At 44.6% G+C, this 22,959-nt stretch overlaps 1 long non-coding RNA gene across 2 annotated transcripts in view; it reads right to left on the reverse strand.

The window, feature by feature from the left end:
- Positions 1–22,959, reverse strand: part of LOC144785461 (uncharacterized) — a 140,261-nt gene that overhangs the window by 9,173 nt on the left and 108,129 nt on the right. Inside the window, exon 5 of one of the 2 annotated variants that reach the window (XR_013601907.1) lies at positions 6,210–6,286. This is a non-coding gene — a long non-coding RNA (uncharacterized LOC144785461). Of the gene's footprint in view, positions 1–6,136; positions 6,287–22,959 lie in introns of those variants that run through there. The other variant, XR_013601906.1, reaches the window with a different exon arrangement.

A 22,959-nucleotide genomic window follows, 5' to 3' on the forward strand; every position in this document is an offset into this window, starting at 1 on the left:
TTTGGGTTTATAGATACCCAAAATAGGTTTACCTTGGGTTTAAAAAAAAACATAATATGTTTGCCTTGGGTTATAGATACTCATAATCTGATTGTTTGGGGTTTATAGTTACCCATAGAATATTTTGAGTGTGTTTTGGGTTAAAGGATACCCTGGTCTTACTTTGGGTTTAAAGATAGCCATATCAGTTTCTAGAGTGTTGGGATTATAAGTGCTCTGTCTTGGTATGGGTGGATCTGATCCCTCTTATTTGAGGTGGACCTGCCCTGCCATTAGTTTGTGCATTCGAGGGTTGTAGATCCCTATTTTGCTGCAGTCTTGTGCCTTAGTTGTGGCGCAATGGGTACTCCGTGTGGTGAGTTGGATTTGTAACCGCAGTGTGTAGTTTGAGAATGTATCTTCTTGTCTTGCATTCCTTGTTGTCTATGATCATTATCAGGCGGAAGGATGTGTTATAACGTTTTGTTGTTAATGCATCCTCCTGTTCTGATATGTGAGTTTTAACACCTTCTTACATTTTGTTGTATTATTATTATCAGGGAGAAGGATGTGTTTGGTAATGCATCCTCCTTTTCTGTTTAAGGTGTGTTTTACTATCTCTACTTTGCTGACATGTGTATCTTATCACCTTCAGTCACTTTGAATGTTTTCGATCATTGTAAGGGGGGAGATGTGTTGTGATGTATTAATTACTCAATGCACTCTCCCTACAGTGGTTCTCTGCCTTGCTGCTCAGCCTATGATGAGGTCATATAGAATGTTGAGTGAGTTTGTATGTAGGAGAGAATCAGTTGGTGTGGAAGGGCTGAGCAGCGAGGAGGCTGCTCCTGGTGGGGCACTTTTATGGATCAAAACATTTTCCTGTAACTAAGAACCTGTGATGTAACTACAAGAATAAATCTACCACCTTTACTTACAAGACATGACTGCACATCATTATTCGTTTTAACACAAACCCTTCTTAAAAAAACATTCACTGAGAAAATTAATTACTGTGTCAGAGGTGGGTTGAGTTGTCCACTTGATTTCAACCCATTTAGAAAAATACTCAATGAGAATGAAAGCATAAACCTTACTTTGAGAAACATTGCCATTAGGGCCTGTATATCCAAAGCCAACTTTTTCCAGGGCCTATCTGGAAACTCTGTGTGAAGGGTATCAACCTTATTCATGATTTGTCCGAATTAAGACACATTAAACAATGTTTAACATATCTAGAAATTAGAGAATCCATGTAAGGTCACCAAAACACCTCTCTGACCTGTTTCTTAGTAAGAGTCTCACCCAAATATAATATGATAAATATTCTTTGGGTTAATAACATTCTCCTCCTTCATGACAACCTCGTCACTAATGGAAATAGAATCTCTAACCTTCCTAAAAACATGCATGGTTGGCGAAAGAAGTTTCTTCCGATGCCAGTCTTTATTGGTTTTTTTTTTAAATGTTTATTTTAACTTTTTTATTTTGTGCAAAGGAAACAAAACAAGAAGAAAATGTTACATCAACATATTACATATTTTCAATATCCATACATTCTAGTAGCAGGGGAGAAAAAACCAACGCAAATAAAGAAAATAAGCAAAGTAAAACGGCCACCTATTTTCCAAAATTAACCCTGATTCATACCATGCCAAATAGCGTTACATTTCTGCATTGCCTTTGAGCCCCTAGCCAAAGCCTTTTCCCTTTCAAAAACTTCTATAAGAATACCCCACCATTCTGCTGGATTACATGGTCTTGGAGAAATCCATGCCCGAGCTATAGCCAATCTAGCGGTGACTATAATTATAGCCATTATTGCAAACCTTGCTCGATTAGAATCAATCTCATAAACCAGCAATATCTCCTTGCTAGAAAAGGTAATATCTAATCTAAGACGATTTTTCGAAACAAGCGTGACTTTGCGTCAAAAAACCACTAGCTGAGGGCATGTGGCAAACATATGAAGAATGTTAGTACTATGTTCTCCTCATTTAGGGCAGCTCCTCCTATTATTATAGTGTTGGGTCGTTAATTGTCACCATCTTACTATCTTGTTGGGCGTAGCCAGTCTTCATTGGTTAACTCTAAAGATTTACACAAATAATCATAAGCCTTGAAAACCTCCATTTAACCTTATTTGGAAAACTCATAATTGTATAAAGCAAAAACATTCTATACAGACACAGCCACACATCCCTCAATCAATTCTGGCCTACTCTCAAGTCATAAACCAGGTAACGTAGACAATCTGCTATAACACTGCAAGTCCCTGGACGATATTCTGCATGAAAATTATATTCATGCATTTTGAGGTAAAATTCTGACTAACTGAGCAAAGGCCTTCCGAGGCCCATTGCTATTGAGTAAAGCCATTAATGGCTTATGATCAGTCTCAATAGTTGTAACGGAGCAGGTCTTTTTGCAGGTCCCCCCCCCACACACACACACTGTTTGCCCCAATTGGACTATTAGCGCTCATTTTTCGAGCATGAAAGAACACTGAGGCCTGCTAAGCAGAACTGGGTGCCAGTGTTCTGACCCTTTACTAAAGCTATGTCAAATTGGATGTCCCAATTTGGCAAATACTGGCTTACTTATAAGTCCCTTGTATATAGTATGTATTAAGGGTGCCAAGGGCATATAAGGCAGAGTGTCCAACCGGAGTGCAGCACTGTTTGTACCACCCTGAGTGTTACAAACAACTAAATGGCCACCAGCCTGCCACTGCAGACTGAAAGACCAGTATGTACACCACCAGGCTTGGGAACAAAGGCAGTTAGAGGTCTCGCAGGAAGGTCACTCGGGGTGTTAGTAAAAAACCCAAGATTTAAAGGGGAAGCCGCCATTAAAGGGCTGCCTGTAACAAACCACACGAGCAGGATGCCTTTTGCTCCTGCAGACAAGTTAAGGACAGGGACAGAGAGGAAAACCCCATCCCCAACCCAGTTTTCCCATGGGTGTATAGCCTTCGGTAGCCACACCTCTGGGATGGGCTACAAAGCCCCGGAAAGTCAAGAGAATATTGAGACATCTTGAGAATGACAAAAATATTGCACTCTGGGATTGCCAAATGCCACACATCACTGCAACTTTGTCACCAAAGAGGAGGGGACCTACTAGCCCATTGCTAGTAACCATTTTGTAACTTCAGGCACCCCTAGAACCCAGAACCTCAGTACACATGGGATGTGGAGAAAGGACCTAAAGAGCACAGCCCTGCTGCCTTTGAAGCTGCATGAAGAGAGGCTGGATCATCGAAAGAACTGCACCTGCTGCACTTTGAACTCGTGAGTTTGTACTGTGGCTGTAGCTCCTGTCTCAGGGAAAAGTTGATTTCCAGCCCAAGATTGAAGCAGTGGCTCCAAGGGTCATTCAGCTGGCCACCGGGAACAGCACGATGAACATCAAAACTGAGGAAGCCCAAACCGGCAAAGACGGGAATCATAGCTGGCTGCTGCCGGGCATGCCAAGAGACAAATCTGAGATGGCCAGAAATTGCTCCTGAGTCTGCCAGACTTGGTAGTGCTTTCAGAGACTGGATTTGTCACCCAAGAGGGACACTAGACCCCACCAAGGATATTTGCTGTCTCTGCCGAGTCGCAAGATTGCTAGCCCAGCCACAGCTGGTCTTCTACTGTTCCAAAGAGGACATCGTGATACCCTAAGGGCCATGGCCAAAGTTGCCTCAACCCATCCATGGCCAAAGGATCAACCACACTTCACCCCCATAGACCACAAAGCACCAGTAGCATCTTTTTCCTATATCCGCAGTATCAGGACCACTCCATTGATGTTTATAGCGGTCATTCTGTAAAGTTTGGAACTTGCCTTAAAAATGCTCTTGTGTCTAGGTAACTGTCTCAAGTAACCTTATTGGGTCCTAGACCTATGCCCAGTTGTATTTGGTCACCCAAGCTGGACCAGAGTCAACGAACAAACTGCTTCACACTTTTCAAACGTGTTTATTGACCAGTGCTTCTTTGCGGTTGCATTTTAAAGTATTTATTCCTTCAAAAATCTTTACATCCGAGACCCTCCAGTGGAATCCGATGATCAAGGACTCTATAAATTCATTAAAATATGCTCTACATTTATAAATTGTTGTTGTATCTCTTTTCTTTTGTTGTATGACTTTACGATTTTGTTGTTTGGTGCTGTTAAATGCTTTACACTGAGGCGCTCATTATGATGGCGGAAGGACCGCCAGGGCCGGGCCAGCGGTGGCGGTCCTTCCGTCATCACTGAGCATTTTACCCACCACCAAATTAGGGTGGAGGTGGGTATCACGGCGGACGCAAAGTCCGTCGGCTGGTTTTCCACCAGTGGCAATCGCACCGATTGCCTGCCGGACGAAAAAGGGCCACTAATATGGTGGCGGTGCCTAGCAGACACCGTCCGCCATGTTCTGTTGTGTCCTGGGACATGCATTTCCTTGGCGTCGCTGCCGCCATGGAAAGGCTGGCAGGGATTGTGTTTGGGGGCCCGTTGCAGGCCCCCTGAGTTTGGGGGGAGGGTGTAGGTGCACTCGTGGGTACCCATGGTACCCCCATACATTCCCTTGCACAAGATGGCAGGCACCACGCGGTGCCTGCCACGTTGTGCATGGAAATGCACATCGTAGCATTTACCGTCCGCAATATTAAAAGGTCAGGATGTGCCTGCCATACTGGCGGCCGCATCCTAATTGGACTGGTGGGACCGCCGCACGTCTGGAGGGAGGTCCCAGCACCGTTCTGATAGCAGGCAGACTGATGTCCTTCCACCATCATAATGAGCCCCTAAGAGGGGACATCAGTCTGCCCGCCATCATAACAGTGCTGGGACCGCCCGCCAGACGTGCGGCGGTCCCACCAGTCCAATAAGGATGACCCACCAGTATGGCGGGCGCATCCTGGCCTTTTAGCATTGCGGACGGTGCTGCTGACTGTAGCACCGTTCGCTATGCCAAAATGCCAGGATGTGCATTTCCATGCACAACGTGGCTGGCACTACACGGTGCCTGCCACCTTGTGCATGGGATTGTAGGGGGGTACCATAGGTACCCCCAAGTGCACCTACCCCCTCCCTCCACACTGAGGGGGCCCGCAATGGGCCTCCAAACACAATCCCCACCAGCCTTTCTATGGCGGCAGCAACGCCATGGAAAGCATCCCCCAGGACACATAATAATATGGTGAGCGGTGCCTGCTAGGCCCCGTCACCATATTAGTGACGCTTTTCCGTCCGCCAGACAATCGTTGCGATTGCCACCGACGGAAAAGCGGCACACCGACTTTGCGTCCGCCGCGATACCCACCACCTTCCTAATTTGGCGGTGGGTAAAATGCTCAGTGATGGCAGAAGGACCGCCACCAACAGCCCGGCGGTGGCGGTCCTTCCGCCATCAGAATGAGCCCCTCAGTTCCTTTGTCAAGCCTTACTTCTTGCAGCCACAGCCAGCCAGGGGTGAGCTAGGGTCATGTAAAATGAGACTGACTGGACTCAGGAAGGTATTTGCGAGTGTACTCTATGATAAGGCCCCACAGCCTTATCCCAAACTGCACCCACATCCTCACAAAACTGAATTCCTTTCCCCACAAATACGTTTTGAAGCGTTCAACTTCCATGCGCACACCGATACTCCTCTTTCAACGGTGGAATATCTAAATTCAGAACAAGAAGAGGTCTTGAGGCAAAGGCTACCGTTTTTCACCTCCTTGGCTCTCTTGATTTAACATCGCTCTAAGGCGCTATGCAATAGCATCAACATAAATACACAATGAAACTTGTAATAGAAAGGAACAAATGGCGAGGCATTAACAATGGGAGCCTTGAACTTATTTAAAGCTAATTGATGTTCTCTTCCTCATGCCAAAATTAGGGCGAATCAGAGATGCAAGATGAAAAATAACCGTTTATTTGCAGGTATGGACCCAAACAGTGGATGACAGACTGCACAGCTGAGCAAGGACTCCCAGCTCACCAGGCAGGTAAGAATAAGGAATTCTAGAATGTTGCCTCTGTAGAATCGTACGAATCATTACTGAAGACTGAGCAACTAGATTACTTTGAATAACAACATTGCTTATAAATTACTTTGACTAACAACATTGCATATGCCATAAGAAAAGAAAATACGAAAACAACAAATCACAATATTTTAGAGACGTCAAATAGCGAATTAGGCAACTAATATCTATGCAACTTTTACAACAAATATCTTGTGTAATCATCAGAACTTTTACATTTTTGGTCTTTTATACTTGCATTGAAAGGCAGTCGAAAAAGGATACACCAGCAAGATTATCATCAAAAGTACCCCCTGTGAAAAACGAGACGAGTCAGGTTCTAAATAACACAAGAAGGTAAAGCATAATATCTGCAATTCCATTAGTAAATTGTAATTGTATTTGCATTTATATAGTGCTTAATATTCCTGACGAGGCATCGAAGTGCTTTTTTGGAAAGTAGCATGCTACTTCAAAACCTAAAAAGGATTAGTGGTGAATTAGTATAGGGAAATATGAAATTATTTTGAGCGGTGGACATGTTAGTCTGCTATTTGGATTGAAAAGGATAGTGGAGGGACAAGTTTGCATTAACATAGCGCTTGCTAACCCTGATTGGTTGTTGAAGCGTATTTCGGCGGGTAGCACGCTATTCCAGAACCCAAGCAGGATTAGTGGGGAAATTTGTATAGAGGAATATGAAGTTAATTTAAGTGGTGGGCATGTTAGTCTGTCATGTGAATTGAAAACGGATAGTTGGGGATAGAAGAGGGAAGGGTTTGCATTCATATAGCGCTTGCTACCCCTGATGGGGTGTTGAAGCGCTTTTCGGCAGATACTGCAATGAGACTGGAAGAGGCCATGCAAGAGATAGAGAGGTCTGAGAACATATAAGAATTGTGTGTTAACTGGCATAACTCATGTATATTTCTTCTTAGGCCAACACAGAGTGCACTGACTTTCCTCACTAAGTGGGAGACACTCAAATGTGAACGTCAAATACCTAGGGGTTCAAATTTACCAGGAGATACAACATACTGCACAGGGAAACATAACAAAGGCAATTAGGGGCCCAGGAGTTCTATTGAATTCAGAACGAAAGTTGGAGATTACATTTATGGGCAGGTTAGCTTTAAAAAGATGGTAATGTTCCTGGGATTTTTACATGGCTTTGGTAATCATGTAATATCCACTTTAATGAACTGAATGGCTTGCCATTGTCACTGATCTGGCACAGTGACCAGCAAACAATGGCATTATGCTTGATAAGGCTACCTATGCCAGAAAGAAAACTGGGGGTAACCGACATTGAGCTTGATTAAACAGCAGTTAAACTACAATAATATAATGCATTAAATAGCAAACCAAATTTCACTCAAAGCAACAATTCCATATGTTTATTCGTCTTTTCTAATGAAAATATATATTGGCTCCCTCTCTAATTATTTCAAACTTCTACCTGGTTCTGAACTCAGGGCCAGATTTATCAAGGGCTTGTGTTGCTCTTGCGTCACTTAAGGCAACGCAAGCCCTTAAGTCAAATTTACTATGCCACACAGAGCCACCTTGCATGGTGCTGCATGATATTGTAAATCTGGAGTAAGACAAGGCAGCGCAAGTCGCTGTCTTGAGTTATTCAGCATTGGGAATGCGTTTCATGGTTGAAGCGTGGGTGTTCCCATCCATACATTTTATGTATATTCCCAGATTTACTAACACTAGGAAACCTGGAAATGAGTCAAAATGCTAAACCTACCTAGTGAGGCGAAATAAGGAGAAATATATTTATTTATTTCTCCTCGTTATTTCCATGTGGGCTGAATTCTGCAGCACACATAGAAATAGGAAAATGTCTCTAAGGAATGTTTTTGTGAAGGAAGGCTTCTCTTCCTGCACAAAAACAATCCTGTTTGTAACACAGCCATCCTTGCACCGTGGTGCAAGGGTGCCTGCATTGACACTTGGCAGCCACAAGTGCGCCAGAGCAGAAAGAGAGCAGGGTTGCACCATTAGATTAGTCATTTGGCACATTTCTGCTTTGTCCTATAGATGCAGCCCAGCAAGTTTACTTGCTGCGTTGCGCCAAATGTTGATAAACCTAGCCCTCAGTCTCTAATATGAAGATGTCATATTAAAAATCAGAGTTCATGAGTCTACATTGATCCATGCCACTATTTCGCTGCATGTGTGTGGATGTTTCTAGGATCCCCCAACTTCTCTAATTACTACAAATGTCGACCACGATATATACTGTCTTTCAGCCGCGGCCCGGGGAGGGAGTTCTGTGGGGCGGGCAGGTGGGGTGGTGGGGCAGGGTGGGGGGTGGTAAACACCGGAATATGGATGATTGCAGTTAATTAATAATAACGAAATAAAAAATAATTAAATAAACGAATTTCGTTCCATGCCCTGCATCGCATTTTGCGATGCAGGGCGCGCTATGAAATTCGTTTTATTAATTTAATTGTTTACTTACCTGCAATCATCCATATTCCAGTGTATACCAACCCCCACCCTGCCCCTCCCTCGCCCCGCCTGCCTGCCCCATGGAACTCCCTCCACGGGCCGTGGCTGTTGTCTTTACAAGTGTTACATGCTCACTCACTGCTGCTATAACAACTTGAAAAGGTAGAAGAAGCTGGACTGCCGAAAAGTTCAGAGCATCTTTTGGCAACTGGGAATATAGATCTGAGTAGCAGAATGTCAATATTCTGAACCCATCTTGTGTATTACGTTTGTGAGACAATCTCAGGTAGCCTCTTGCATTGTGGTGGAAGGCATATGAGATGTTTTCTACCATCAAATACACTAGTAAACAATGGTGTTCTCCACTATGTTAAAAAAAAAGGTAAATAAACGTATGTAGCCCTTATAGAGTTTATGTGCGTGGAGCTCCTAATAAATTATTCAAAATCAAATTTCCCCCTGTCAACTATATGTCTACATATGAAAACCTAAAATATATGCTGTAGGATGGTGGATATCTGACTATGGTTACCCCAACATTTTTGCCTAGTGTTTTGCAGGTTTTATTTATTTTTATTTATTTATTTATAGCATTTGTAAAGCGCTCTGCAACCCTACGGGCATCCTGGCGCTATGTACATATTGCTGACAACACTGTGCATCATGGGTAGAAGGGATATCTTTTGATTCTGGGTATTTTGATGTTATGGGGCTAGATTTTAGGGAAGAGCCATGTTTTCACCTTTTTTCGGAAGGCCATCAGTGCATCTGTTTTCCTGAGGTCGATAGGTAGTCTATTCCACAGATGAGCTGCCGCTATGCTGAAGGCTCTGCCACCACAGGTGGCTTTCCTGATCCTGGGTATGCTGATAAGATTGGAGGAGGAGGATCGAAGGGACCGAGTGGGTTCGTACCACTTAAATTTGTTTTGGAGTGGTCGAGGTCCCATCCCATGCACTGCCTTAAAGACAGTGCATAGGGATTTAAAAGGATCCTCTGGTGCACAGGCAACCAGTGAAGGTCGGCCAAAGCGATGGTAGTGGAGGATCTCCGCTCTCGGGAGAGTGCTAGTTTTGCTGCAGCCGCCTGGATGCTCTGAAGTCTGGAAATCAGGTAGGCGGGGGATTGCAGCAGCAGAGCATTACAGTAATCCAGGCGGCTGAGAATGGTGCTCCTAACTATAGTGGCTCTGACCTGTGCTGGCAGAAGGGGCAGCAACTTTCAAAGTCCTCGCATTAAGGCGAAACAGCTACTCACCTGCTTATTGACATTGGTCTCTAGACTCAGACTGTCATTGAAACTGACTCCAAGGTTTCTTACTGATTTCTCTGGGGTTAAAGACTCACCTGGCTCCAGAGGCCAGAAGTCTGTAGGTAGACTTCTAGTGATTTTACCTACTTTGCAATGAATTATTTCGGTTTTGTCACTGTTAAATTGTAGTGAGTTCTGGTTTAGCCAGGATGTCATTTCCAACATACAGGTGTGGAAGATCTCAAGTGAGTCTGCATGGGCACCATCAAGAGAAATCATCAGCTGCGTGTCGTCCGCATAGTTGATCACGCTAATGCCGTGAGCCTTGATGATGCCCATCAGGGGTTGCATATATATGTTGAAGAGTATTGGGCTAATTGCAGACCCCTGTGGGACCCCATGTGGAACTTTAACAAACTCCGACTGGTACGGAGGAATTGCTACTGCCTGCCATCTGTCCGTCAGATAGGAGTAGAGCCAGTCAAGCGCAACTCCCTCAACTCCAATGCTCTTCAGTCTTGTCTGCAGAATGTCGTGACTCACCGTATTGAATGCGGCGGACAGGTCCAGCAGAATTAATATTGCTGATTCTCCCCTGTCCGCCCTCATTCGTAGGTCGTCCAGAACCGTCAGCAAAGCTGACTCGGTTCCATGAGCTGGTCTGAAGCCGAATTGCTCCTCTTCAAGGATGTTGTTAGTTTCCAGGAAGAGGGCTAGTGACCTGCTGACCAACCGCTCCATGATCTTAACTGGGTATGGCAGGAGCGATATAGGTCGATAGTTTTTATAGCAGTTCGGGTCCAGATTTGATTTCTTCAGTAGGGGGGTGACAACTGCTAGTTTCCAGTCTTTTGGTACAGTGCCTGTGTTAAGAGATTGCTCACACAGCTGTCGCAGTACTGGGAAGAGTTTGTCCCCGAACTCCTTTACTATTTTATGAGGTAGAGGGTCCAAAGGGGATCCTGATGTTATATTAAGGGCAGTCCTTGTAAATTCTTGTTCTGTCTGGGCCTCAAAATTCTCCAAGATGGCCTTTGGAGTGAGGCGTCTTACATTTCCTACACTCTTCTCCCTATTCTCGGTGTTATTATTATACTGCACTGGAGGAATGGAGATATCCTTCATACCCTCGATGATTTTGGTAATTTTTTCCTGGAAGAATGATGCTAGGCCATCGCATAGTTCTTGTGAGGGCTTGATTTGGCTTTCTGCACATTCAGGGTAAGACAGCTCTTTGACTATCCTGAAGGTGTCACGAGATTTGTTAGAGCTGTTTAATATTAGGTCTGCGAAGTAGTTTGCTTTGGCTATAATGATCTCTTTCTTATACTGCGCAATTGTCTGCCTCCAGATCAATTTCTCCTGTTCTAGATAATCTTTCCTCCAAAGCCTCTCCGTCTTTTTACAGGCATTTTTCAATTCCTTCAGTTTGTCCGTATACCAGGGGGCGGAGGGTTTTCCTCTTTTCCTAATTGCTTTCAATGGTGCAATATCATCAAGTTTCCTGGTTACCTCCTTAAATAGTAGATGATAATTTGTGGTGATATCGTTCTCTAGATCAAACGAGTTCCCCACTTGGCGGAAGTCGGGCTTCCCTTCCTCTTTCCTTTTTAGCAGACCCTTCCAGTCAAGGCTAATGAAGGTCCTAGTCTGCGTGTCTGTTGGTCCTGTATTAATCAAGATATGGATGTTAAATAGTAGGAGATGGTGGTCTGACCAGTCTACAGGTAGTGTTGTTCCCATAGTAACGAGGTCCTCTGCGGCGAATATTAAGTCCAGTATATTTCCTTGCCTATGTGTGGGAGTGGTTATCCATTGTTTCAGACCTAAGTTACTACAGGATTGTGTAATATTATAATAGGCCGTGTGTAGTTGGTTGTTATCCCACAGGTTAAAATCTCCCAATACCAGCAGTCTGCTGTGTGAGATTGACATGTTATTAATCACAGTAATCAGTTCCTGCTGTTGCATTGCATTGATGTGCCCCGGTGTTCTATAGCATATTAAACCCGTGATGCAATGGCCTGCGTCGTGTCTGATCGATATCCCGAGAACTTCGGCACATGAGACCATATCGACATCCAGTTTTACAATATTTAGCTCTTCCCTGAAGATAATTCCTATTCCTCCCCCTTGTCCCGTAGTCCTGGGTTTATGAACGATCTTATATCCTACCGGACATGCCGGCCCTAGTTCTGATTCCATTCCCACCGCCGTCCATGTCTCGGTTACGAATAGAATATCCAGGTTGTTGGATTCGATCAACAGCTGTATTTCAGTGGCATGTTTCGGGAGGGATCTGACATTTAATAGTCCACTGATTAATTCTCCCTTGGTAGAGTGCTTGTATCCAGCATTCTTTAACGGAAAATGCCTGTTGTCAGCTATCAGTTCCAGTTTGGGTAAAGATTCAAGTGGGAGGGGGTTGATGTGTGGCAGACGTCCTAGGCAGTTGGGGCAGAGGTTCTTCTCCTCAGATGTTATGTTAGGGGTTAGGCGTGGACAGATTTCGACTTAGTTGGCCTGGGATCCTGCTATTCAGAGCCCCAGGCTATCTGTTCTCTCTACAAAATGGACTCCATGTACTCTAGGGACATACCAAATTGGATATTGGGTCACCTCTGTGAGCCCCTGTATAGTGTACCATAGGTACCCAGGGCATCGGTGCATCCAAGGCCTACCAGGGGCTAAAGCATGTATTATGCCACCCCTGGCGGGCCATCCAAACTGACACCACAGGCTGATCACTCAGCTTGGGTAAGGTGGTGTAATCACCCCTCACTTAGATATAGTATATCTATATCTACCTTATATATAGACACATATGCACCTATAAGTCACTCCTATGGTAGGCCTCGACAATCCTGGAGGCAGAGTGCTTGGTTTTATGTGAGAGGGTACCCTAGCATGAACCGAGCCCCTCTGCAGCTTTCGGAACCATGTCCTTAAAGCTGTTCTATGATATAGCCATACCATATACTCTTAAGTGCATTATAATCCTCGCGGTTAAATGCTAACTTTGGTATGGCTTTATCAAAACATGTCGTGTAAGGTGTCAAATACTTTGGAATACTACCCCCCCACCAATTCTGGTGACGGGGTAGCATTCCACCCTTCTAGAGGGAGAAGAAATGTTGGTTAATGCTTTACCCGGTTAAAGTTAAACAGAGCCTCAGCATCACAAAATGGATGGTGCTGCCACAGACATGAGTCTGACTTCCTGCTGCTGGACGAAACTCCGGCAGGAGAGGCCTGGGCAATAGGTTTCCTGCCTTGGGAGGTGCTAGCACCTCTCCAGACAGGCTTTTAGTGTATTGGGGCAGGGAGGGCTGCAAAATTAGACACTGCCTGGGACACACTAGGTACTCCATGCATAGCCCGGTTCAAACCAGTTGCTGGGGCACTCCAGCCCCAGCTCTGGCGCGAAACTGGACAAAAAGAAAGGGGTGTAACCGCCCCTTCTCAGGGTCCACCCATAGGAGGGACCTAGCAGGTAATCCAGACCCTTAGTTTGGTATAAAGTTAGAATCTGTGTCTAGAGACATCAGATTACCCCGGAAAGAAACTACAACATGAAACCCTTGGACTTTGGCATTCTATGCTGACTAGAAGACTGAAGAAGATCTCCCTGGTGGTCAAGGAGAGACCACCCTGTTCAAACAGGCACCACCAGTAACCTGCCAGTTTGCTTTGTCGATTACCCAGTGGGCACCCGATGACTCAGCAACTCAGAAACTAGACTTGCAGACTTCTCCGACTTCGATCCACATCCACAGCAAAGCTGAGACCAATGGCGGACACGAGAGACGTGGGACCGGTTATCCTGGACTACCTGCACTTTGCTAATTGTGCAACGACCAAGGTACCCTCGCAGTTGTGCACCAAAGCTCAGCCCTCCACACTCCACGAGTGCCGCGTGGGGCTTGTTCCTGCATTTCAGCTTGACGTGTCTTCCCGGTTGCTAGCCCATTGTCTTGTGTGCCCTTTGAAGATGATCCTTTGATTTTCCAATGCTTGACTGGTTGCTCTGTGCTTGCTCCAGCTTCCTTCCAAAAGAAAAGCTCCTCAGACCTTACTGGTCTGAACTGAAGCGAATCTTCACATCCTGTGTGGGTTGTGGTTACCAAGGCTTGTTGGGTCAAATCCGGATACCGACACCACAGTCAACTAGAGCCTCTGTGGGACAGCTCGACTCTAGCTCCTGGTTGTCGTTGACGCCTCCTGGTCCTCATGGCTGCAGAGACATGCTTTACCTCTTCACCTGTTCGCATCGCGACATCACCTGGTTCCATCCTGGTTCCATCCTGGTCACTGGCTAGTAACCCAGGCACTGTCCCCTCTGCTTTCAGGTTCTTCAGCTCCTTGATCCACCCTTGGATAAACCCGGACACTCTTCCTTCGGCCACCTGCAGCACTTCTTTTGCAGGTCTCCATTGAAAGCATCGACGAAACCCGACACGAAAAGACACCTATGCACCCGGCGTCCCTGGGTGAGGTAACTCGAGTACTCCGGTGCTCCGGTGGGTATTGACTATCCAAGTGTCCTAGGTTAAAGGGGTTTCACCGTAGTCCACTCGAAAGTGTCCCTAATCAGTAAATTTGTAACTTCTTCGTTCTCCATTGTAAGTCAATGGTAGCTTGCGTCTGTGTTCCCACACTGCACGCATCTCCCATGGGTCTCCTACTTCCAAACCTTTGGTCCTGTAGTGTAGCCCCAGCTATTCCCTAGGCCCTAGGCCTATTCACCTTTCCTGAAGTGGCTCTTATACCACCCAATTAGTATATGGTTCGTGAGGCCCCTAGGGCAGAATTGTATTTGTGCAACTTATAGTATGCTTAATAAGTAACTTGTAACGTATCTCGAACTCTGCCCTCATAAAGAGTGCAGAGTGTTGTGTTTACTTATTTACTGTACCATGTGATGTGCCAGCACGCGTCTCGTGCTGGTTGTATTATGACGTCAGCGTGTTCTTATCTGGAACGCTGACAAGTGTTATGACAGTTGGGGGGTGACAGTTACTGCGAGGGCTCTTGGCTGAAAGACGTGCTTTGTTGTCAGTGTGCTTATGAATAAAGCCTGTTACCAACTTACCTGTTGTCCGGGTCATCTCTACAATTTGGCGACGATACGGGATTACTGACACCGCAATGAACCCACAAGTGGTCTGCTGTTCCACTTTCTTTCTATCAGAAGACGTCTTCATCTGCCGAGTTCTGCCATTCTCGTTTCCCTTCTACATGTCACCTTGGTGTTGATTCAGAAAAGGAGGTGGTGATGAACAGAGTGTCTGAATTAAGCAGACCACTCTTACCCAGTCCAAAGATCAGGGCTTGATCCATCACCGTTATTTAGCTCACTGCCCCATCCCAGCTCAGAACCTGGCTATAGTCTGTCCCTGGCCCAGTGCATCATGGGAACAGGGCAGACCCCTTGTTGTTAAATATACCTTGGTGTTGCCAGCATTTGCGCCAGTGGTTTATTGTGGAATCTTCAAGGAATTACTGCTGCGTTATTTTTTTTTCTTCACAACCTGTGTGGTTCTTTCATCTGTGGAGGCAAGTTCCACACGGCGGCATTTCGAGTGTCCTGCATTCAGAGGCCGGCCTTCCCTCCAAGCAGTGGGTCACACAGAGCGCTTTGCACCGATTGTTAAGCCGGTGAGTGTTGCTTCTGCCGACCAGCGGGGGGGGGGATTCTGCTAGCTGTCGGAGTTTCCATATTTTTGCTGTCGGATACCCGTGTGGTGGTGGTGTCACCTTAAGGGGATCTGGTTGTTCGTGGCCTGGCATGTGAGGAAATGTCTTTGTGGTTTCACTGACAACGCATTCTTGTCATTACGAGTGATGACGTGAGTGGAACGCACACGTAAATCGACGTCTGGCAGCCATTTTTGATTGGGAATTTCAACCTCTGCGTGTTTCCTGCTACGGTGACACGCACACCTATTCTTTCAGTATCTCGAAAGCGCATTTCATCCACATCTTCAACGGTGACACGCACACCTGTTATGGCATATTTGAGCATATCTACATAGGATATCTACATTGGAGCGTGTCTACTACTACGGTGACACGCACACCTCCTGGTGGTTTGTTGAGGCGTGTCTACTACTACGGTGACACGCACACCTCTGTTAGCAAACATAAAGCGTGTCTCCAACTACGGTGGCATGCACACCAATTTATTTATTACATCCTGGCAAATGTCTGCGTGTTTTCTGCAACTGTAACACGCACATTAGTGTTTTTCAATAACATGTGTCTCCAACGGTGACACGCAAGTTTATACATTCTTTTGAGATTACAAGGTGCTATATTACGTGTTACTTGGGGGTTACACGCACATTTTGACCACCATCCTTTACACTATTCACAAGAGCAGGGTGTCAGAAGTTCCCTGCTGTTTTGTCCCAATTGTGCTTGCCTGCGGTGACACGCACACCTTTGGATAAGTTTATTCTGTACTTTGTTACTGTACCTTTCCTTCTTCATTTACAACTATGGCTTCGGGAAATGTGTGGAATCTGTCTCCCCCACTGCCCTTCATTCCTTCAACAGGTGATGATGCACTTAAGTGGGAAGAGTGGCGAGAATACTTTGAGAACTACATGTCCACTTTCGAGGATGAAGAAGAATTGACTCCTGAAAAGAAGAAAAAAATTCTCCTTCATTGTTTAGGTGCCAAAGCTATGAAAATGTACAATCGTATTAACAAAAAACCTAGAGTAGGTGATGTATATACTATCGCATTGGAAGATTTAACTATGTATTTCAAGCCCACTATTTCTATCTCAGTTAACAGGTTTAATTTTTTTCAACGTAAACAGGGGCCAGAAGAGTCAGTTGAAGATTATGTGGCTGCGTTGAAAAACGTAGCACTTACTTGCAGGTTTGGGGCATTACATGATGAATTAGTTCGCGACCAAGTTGTCATGAGGTCCTCTAATAAACATGTTTAGGAGAAATTGTGGGCCAAAGGCGAATTGCCTTTAGAGGAAGTAGTGGAGATTGTTAAATGTACTGAGCTCACTGGAAGATGTGCCAAAGCTGTGTTGAAGGAAGAACAATTTTCCACGGAAGATAAATCCACTATTGCAAAAGTAATAGCTTCTAAAAATACTAACAGCAAACCCGTGCTAGTTATGTACAAAAAAAAGATTCAAATTATAAGGTTAAACTTTCTGATGATAGGAAATCTTTTAGGTGTGGTAGCAGATACCATTTGGCAAATGACAAATCTTGTCCTGCTTTGAGGCAAAAGTGTTCAAATTGTGGGGGAGTTGGGCATTTTGTTGCAATGTGTCCGAAGAAACAGAAAGAAGGAAGAAATGTAAAAGCAATTGTTTTTGATGAACACAATGATAGTATCTCTTCGGATGAGGATGATATGAATTTATTTGTGTTGAATGTTGAGGATGGAGGGAGCAAAAGGAAGAAACCTATTTGTCACATGAATATTGGTGGGGTGGACATTTCAATAGTAGCTGATTCAGGTTCACCTTATACCATTGTTAACGAAATGGTGTGGTTGGAAAAATGTGTCCCTGTTATAGGCAAGAAGTTACAAAGTCCTGACATTTTTCCTAAATCTTTTACATACGACCCTATCGAAATGTTGGGTTTCAGAGAGTTACAATTTCAGTTTATGTCTCGTCAAACGCTAGGAAAACTGTACATCTCCAAGGTTGGTCCATCTGTATTAGGATGGATCGATCAAGGAGAATTAGGAATAATTCTGGATCCTAATAGCCCTGATCCTGTTTTGATTTTACAAACTGAGGAAGAGTGTAACAATTTCTTTATGAAAAGATATCCCAAGGTGTTTTCCGAGAAAGTTGGAAAACTTAGAGGTTTTGCTCATGAGATCAAACTCAAAGGAAATGCGGTCCCTTGCATACAAAAATCTAGGAACATACCGTTTTCCATCATTGGGGAAGTAGAAGATGAATTGAAGAGGTTACAAAATGAAGGTATTATTGAGCCAGTAGAATCAGCGGAGTGGGTTTCGCCCTTGGTTATCGCGAAGAAATCCAATGGCAAACTCCGCCTATGTGTTGATCTACGCGATCTCACTAAGAACATCTTGGTTGACCAATTTCCTTTGCCGAAGATTAGTGAGATGCTTTCCCACACTAATTGAGCAAAGTGGTTTTCCACAATTGATCTGAGCTCAGCCTACCACCAAGTGGCTTTGCATCCCAGAAGTAGGAGCCTCACTACGTTTGTAACACCTTTGGGATGTTTTAGGTTTAAGAGGGTACCTTTCGGACTGGCTTCGGCTGCGGCCATGTTCCAAAGCACACTCTTTAAGGAAGAGAAGAATCTCTTAAATTTTCAGGATGACATCATGGTAACAGGCACCACCAGAAGAGAACATGACGAGAAACTGAACAGAGTCTTGGGGGTACTGGAACACCATGGCCTTACGGCCGATTTGCGTAAGTGCAAATTTGCTACAAATAAGGTTACTTATTTGGGACACGAAATTGATGGCAGTGGCATAAAACCAAAGAAAGAACTGTTATCAGCCATTAGGGAAGCTCCCTCACCCAAGAGCAAGGAGGAAGTTAGGACTTTCCTAGGCCTTTCGGAATTTTATGCCAAATTTGTGCGTAATTTTTCTGCAAAGACCTTTCACTTAAGAGAACTTATCAAACAAAAAAGCAAATTCGAATGGGGTTCCACGTGTGAAGAATCCTTTATAAGGATTAAAGAAGACATCTGCAATGCCCATCCCTCCAAGGGTTCAATCCCTCGTTCCACAGCGTGGTCACCACAGATGCGAGTAATAAAGGGCTGGGAGCTGTACTGTCACAGATAACTGAGGAAGGAAAGGAGGAGACTGTAGCCTTTGCCTCACGATCGATCACACCCACAGAAGAAAGGTATTCTGTGATTGAGAGGGAGGCACTGGTGTGTGCTTGGGGTTTGGATCATTTTAGGCAGTACATTTGGGGTTACAAGTTCACCCTAAGAAGTGAACCTCTAATTAAGGTACTTTCTACAAAGGGTCTCCAAATTGCATCCCCCCGCTTAGCTCGCATCTCCATGAAGCTGCTAGAGTTCAACTATGAGGTTGTGTACCTTCCTGGAATTAAAAATAAGGTTGCAGACTGTCTAAGTCGTTTACCTTTACCCAACACTGATGGGGAAGACTCGGACATTGATACTTTTTGCATAGCCAACATTGTAGATGAGATACCTTGTATTTCTGGGGCAGATTGGTCTGCAGCTATGGAGGAAGACACTGTTCTTCTTGAAGTAAAAAAGTATATAAGAGCTGGTTGGCCGCTAAAGAAAAGAGTTCCTGGACATTTACATTCATTTTGGGAACTTAAGGATGAACTGTCTGTGGAAGGAGATTTGGTACTAAGGAATGGCAAGGTTGTTCCTCCCAAGTGTTTACGTGCTAAACTTCTAGAGATTCGTCATGAGGGTCACCTGGGAATAGGTAAAACCAAGAGTAGAGTCAGAAACTCGTACTGGTGGCCCGGGTATGACATCGAAATTGAAAGGAGTGTCAGGAATTGTGTGGCATGTGAGAATTCGGACAAATCTAAACACACATTGAGGCCACCCCTTCAACCCCTTTCTTGTCCATCCATGCCCTGGGTCAGACTAGGGATATACATTTGTGGACCCATTTGGGAACACGATGAACTATTGTACCTTATTGTGTTGGTAGACCATTTTTCGAAGTGGCCGGAAGTAGAAGTGGTCCAGAGTGCGGAGGCCAAAAGTGTGGTAGGATTCTTACGCAAGTTATTCCTTAGAGAGGGCCTCCCAAATTGTATAGTATCTGACAATGGTCCACAATTTACGTCTGCAGTATTTAAAGATTTCATTGCTAAACATGGAATCAAACATAAAACCACTTCTGTATACCATCCTGCTGGTAATGGTGCAGTTGAGAGGTTTAATCGGGTGATTAAAGGGATCATTCAACTAGCTAACCAAAATGACCTGTCATGGAGAAAGCAACTCATCAACAATCTTTGGGCTTTCCGAGTAACTCCTTGTGAATCCACGGGTGCCAGTCCTTTTGTGCTTTTGAGAGGGAGGACCCCATAACTAAGGACAATGTGGGTTGGGCAGTCCCCAAAAGAGAGTGTTGGTCTCCCAAGACAATTCAGGAAAATTTGCGGGAGTCACAAACAGTGGGAAAAAGACACTATGACTCCAAACATGCTTGTAAAGAAGTTTCCGTCCAGGTGGGAGACAGAGTTAGAGTAAAAAAATCGAAGTGCTCGAGCAAAGGGCAGAATCACTACTCACAACCAATGGAAGTAAAGAAGGTTTTCTGTAATTCTGCGTTACTGAGTGATGGTAAAATATGGCATTTTTCCTCATTGTCAATGTGTAAAGAGGGGTGGGCACGTCCCATTCCCAGTGCGTACCTGTTGACCGTGATGGTTCCTATGCTCAAGACTACGATTGGATTCTGGATCGTGAGGTGTGTGGAGGCTCTCACCCACAGGATACGAATGATGTATCTTCGGGTACAAATGATGTATCTTCAGGGGGTGAGCATACCTTTGACAGTTCATTGATTCGGGAGGACAGTAGTAGTAGGTTGAGCGAGGAGTTATCGGAAGTGTACAAAGGATATCAGGCCACGCGTGACACAAATGTTGACTTACATGATTCTGTTGATGAAGATCTTTCGGCTCGGGACACCAGTTTTAATGACGAGCCTACTGTGAGCAGATTTAGGAGAGTAGTCAAACCACTGGTTAAGTTACACGATTTTGTGCGTGATTAGCGGGTGGTCTCACCTCTTGCCAGGACACCTCATTTGTTGGTTCCACATAGTCCTGTTTTGTTATTATTGATAAGGAGATGTGTTGTGTTTACTTATTTACTGTACCATGTGATGTGCCTGCAAGCGTCTCGTGCTGGTTGTATTATGACGTCAGCGTGTTCTTATCTGGAACGCTGACAAGTGTTATGACAGTTGGGGGGTGACAGTTACTGCGAGGGCTCTTGGCTGTAAGACGTGCTTTGTTGTCAGTGTGCTTATGCATAAAGCCTGTTACCAACTTACCTGTTGTCCGGGTCATCTCTACACAGAGGGGTTGTGTTAGTAATAAATACCTATATATTTGATATATACCTTGTGTGGTGTCCTTTCATTGGGTATTCAAGGGATTATATATGGTAAAACAGCTGGCTTCACATGCTCTCTGAAGTTTTAGCCTAAGACTGTTTTGTCCATGCTACCACTAGGATAGCTGGTCTATAAGGTTCACTTTACAACCATCACCATAAGGGTCGTTTGGACTGGTGCAAGGTGCCCATTAGAATAGTGGACATCATATACCAGGCCAACTTCTCACATATGCAATCTGCAAAAGACTCATCACTTGAAGGTTGATAAATGTCAGTCATTTTTAATGTTTATAAAAAAAAATGTAGTACAACTTTGAATGTATGTATTCCTAAAGGTGCACAAAAAAAGAATTTTTTATGAGGTCAAGTTTTCACATCCCTTCTAAATGGATTTTTTCCGGGGGGAAAACTCCTCAGACAGAAAATGCTAATGCCTTGCATGGCACTTTAGTGTTTTGACTTCTTAAGCACTGTGATTACTCTGATGAGGTTTTCACCATGACAGGAGACCTTATGTGCAAATGTTAATCGTAGATCAATGGAAAATATTGCATAGTAATTAGAATCAATGATCAGGTATATGAGGGACCAAAGTCTTAGGTCCTGATTCTGAGTGTCAATGGTATTTATCACACATGATAAATAACAACACCACGGGTACGTTTTTTATCGAGTGTGACAAATAGCACCTATAATAAGTTGTTGGGAAATAACATGCAGATTTGGTGTCTAATGCGCCAGAATCCGCATGAGATGGTAAATATTGTATGGATTTCCCTTGTTTGACCTGCCGAGATTCAAGAAAGGTTGAGTTTTTTACTACATCCAATAATTGTGGAACTGGGATTCCTGGTTGGATGAGGTATGCTCCCAGGCCAGGCAGGAACCACCACTCTAGTCAGGGTAAGCTGGATACACACTGAAAGATAACCTGTGCTCACCCTCTGGTAGCTTGGCACAGAGCAGTCAGGCTTAGCTAAAGAGGCAAAGTATTTGTGCAAAACACTCTCATAGTAACACAATGAATAGACCACAAAAAGGCTTCACACAGGTTTTAATAATACATTATTATAATCTGAACAAAACAAGACCAAAATGACAAAAATTCGAATGTATAGAAGTTTAGATGTTGAATTTTAAAGGAATAAATGCAGTAGAGCACTTAGAAGCAAGTAGCACTAAAAAGGTTACTTTAAGTAATTTATTTATTTTTATTTATATCACTTATAAAGCGCACTGTTACCAACCGGTGTCCTGGGGCTGAAGTGGTAGCTCCCTGAAGATTCAAACCTCCCAAATTAGAGAGTAAAAAGCCATGTTTTCAGATTTTTTCTGAATGCCAACAGGTTCATGTTTTGTTTGAGGGCCAAAGGAAGGGCATTCCAGGCCTTCGCTGCTCCCCTGACGAAGTTTCTGCCCCCCAGCGCACTTTCCTGATGCGGGCTGTTTTGATCAGCCCCATACTGGCCGACCTGAGTTGTCTATTAGGTCTGTACCATTGGAAGACCTCCTGGAGAAACACCGTGCCCTGACCGTGCAGCGCCTTAAAGACTATGCACATGGATTTAAACAGAGTCCGCTTCCGAACCAGGAGCCAGTGCAGCTTCTCCAGTTCCCTGGTGACCGATGAGAACTTGGGCAAACCCCCTATTAGGCGGGCAGCCGCATTTTGTAGGACCTGAAGTTTATTAAGCTGACCCTTTTGGGCCTCGAGAAGAAGGCTGTTGCAGTAATCGAGGCGAGAAAGCACGAGTGCAGTCACCACCGTCTTTCTGCTCCCGACCGGTAAAAAGGGAAGGACCTTCCTAATGATTTTCAGAGTCCAGTGCATAGAGGAGGTAATCGCCTTAACTTGAGGTTTAATGGAGAGTTGGTTATATATAATAACCCCTAAATTCTTCACCTTCAAAGCAGGAGATGGCGGGGATCCCATATCCGCCGGCCACCACTTAGAGCTCCAAAGGTTTGTATCAGACCCGAAGATAAGAACCTCGGTCTTGGAAGAATTCAGTTTTAGGCAAATCTTTGCCATCTACGAACTAACTGCTGACATGCAGTCATGAAACCTAGCAGCCACACCTAGCTCTTTCCCAGGGAGTACTGAGACCACAATCTGGGTATCGTCTGCATATGATGTTAACTCGAACCCAAAAGATCGGAT

The sequence above is a fragment of the Lissotriton helveticus genome, chromosome 10 (genome assembly GCF_964261635.1).
Source record: "Lissotriton helveticus chromosome 10, aLisHel1.1, whole genome shotgun sequence".
Lineage (NCBI taxonomy): Eukaryota > Metazoa > Chordata > Amphibia > Caudata > Salamandridae > Lissotriton > Lissotriton helveticus.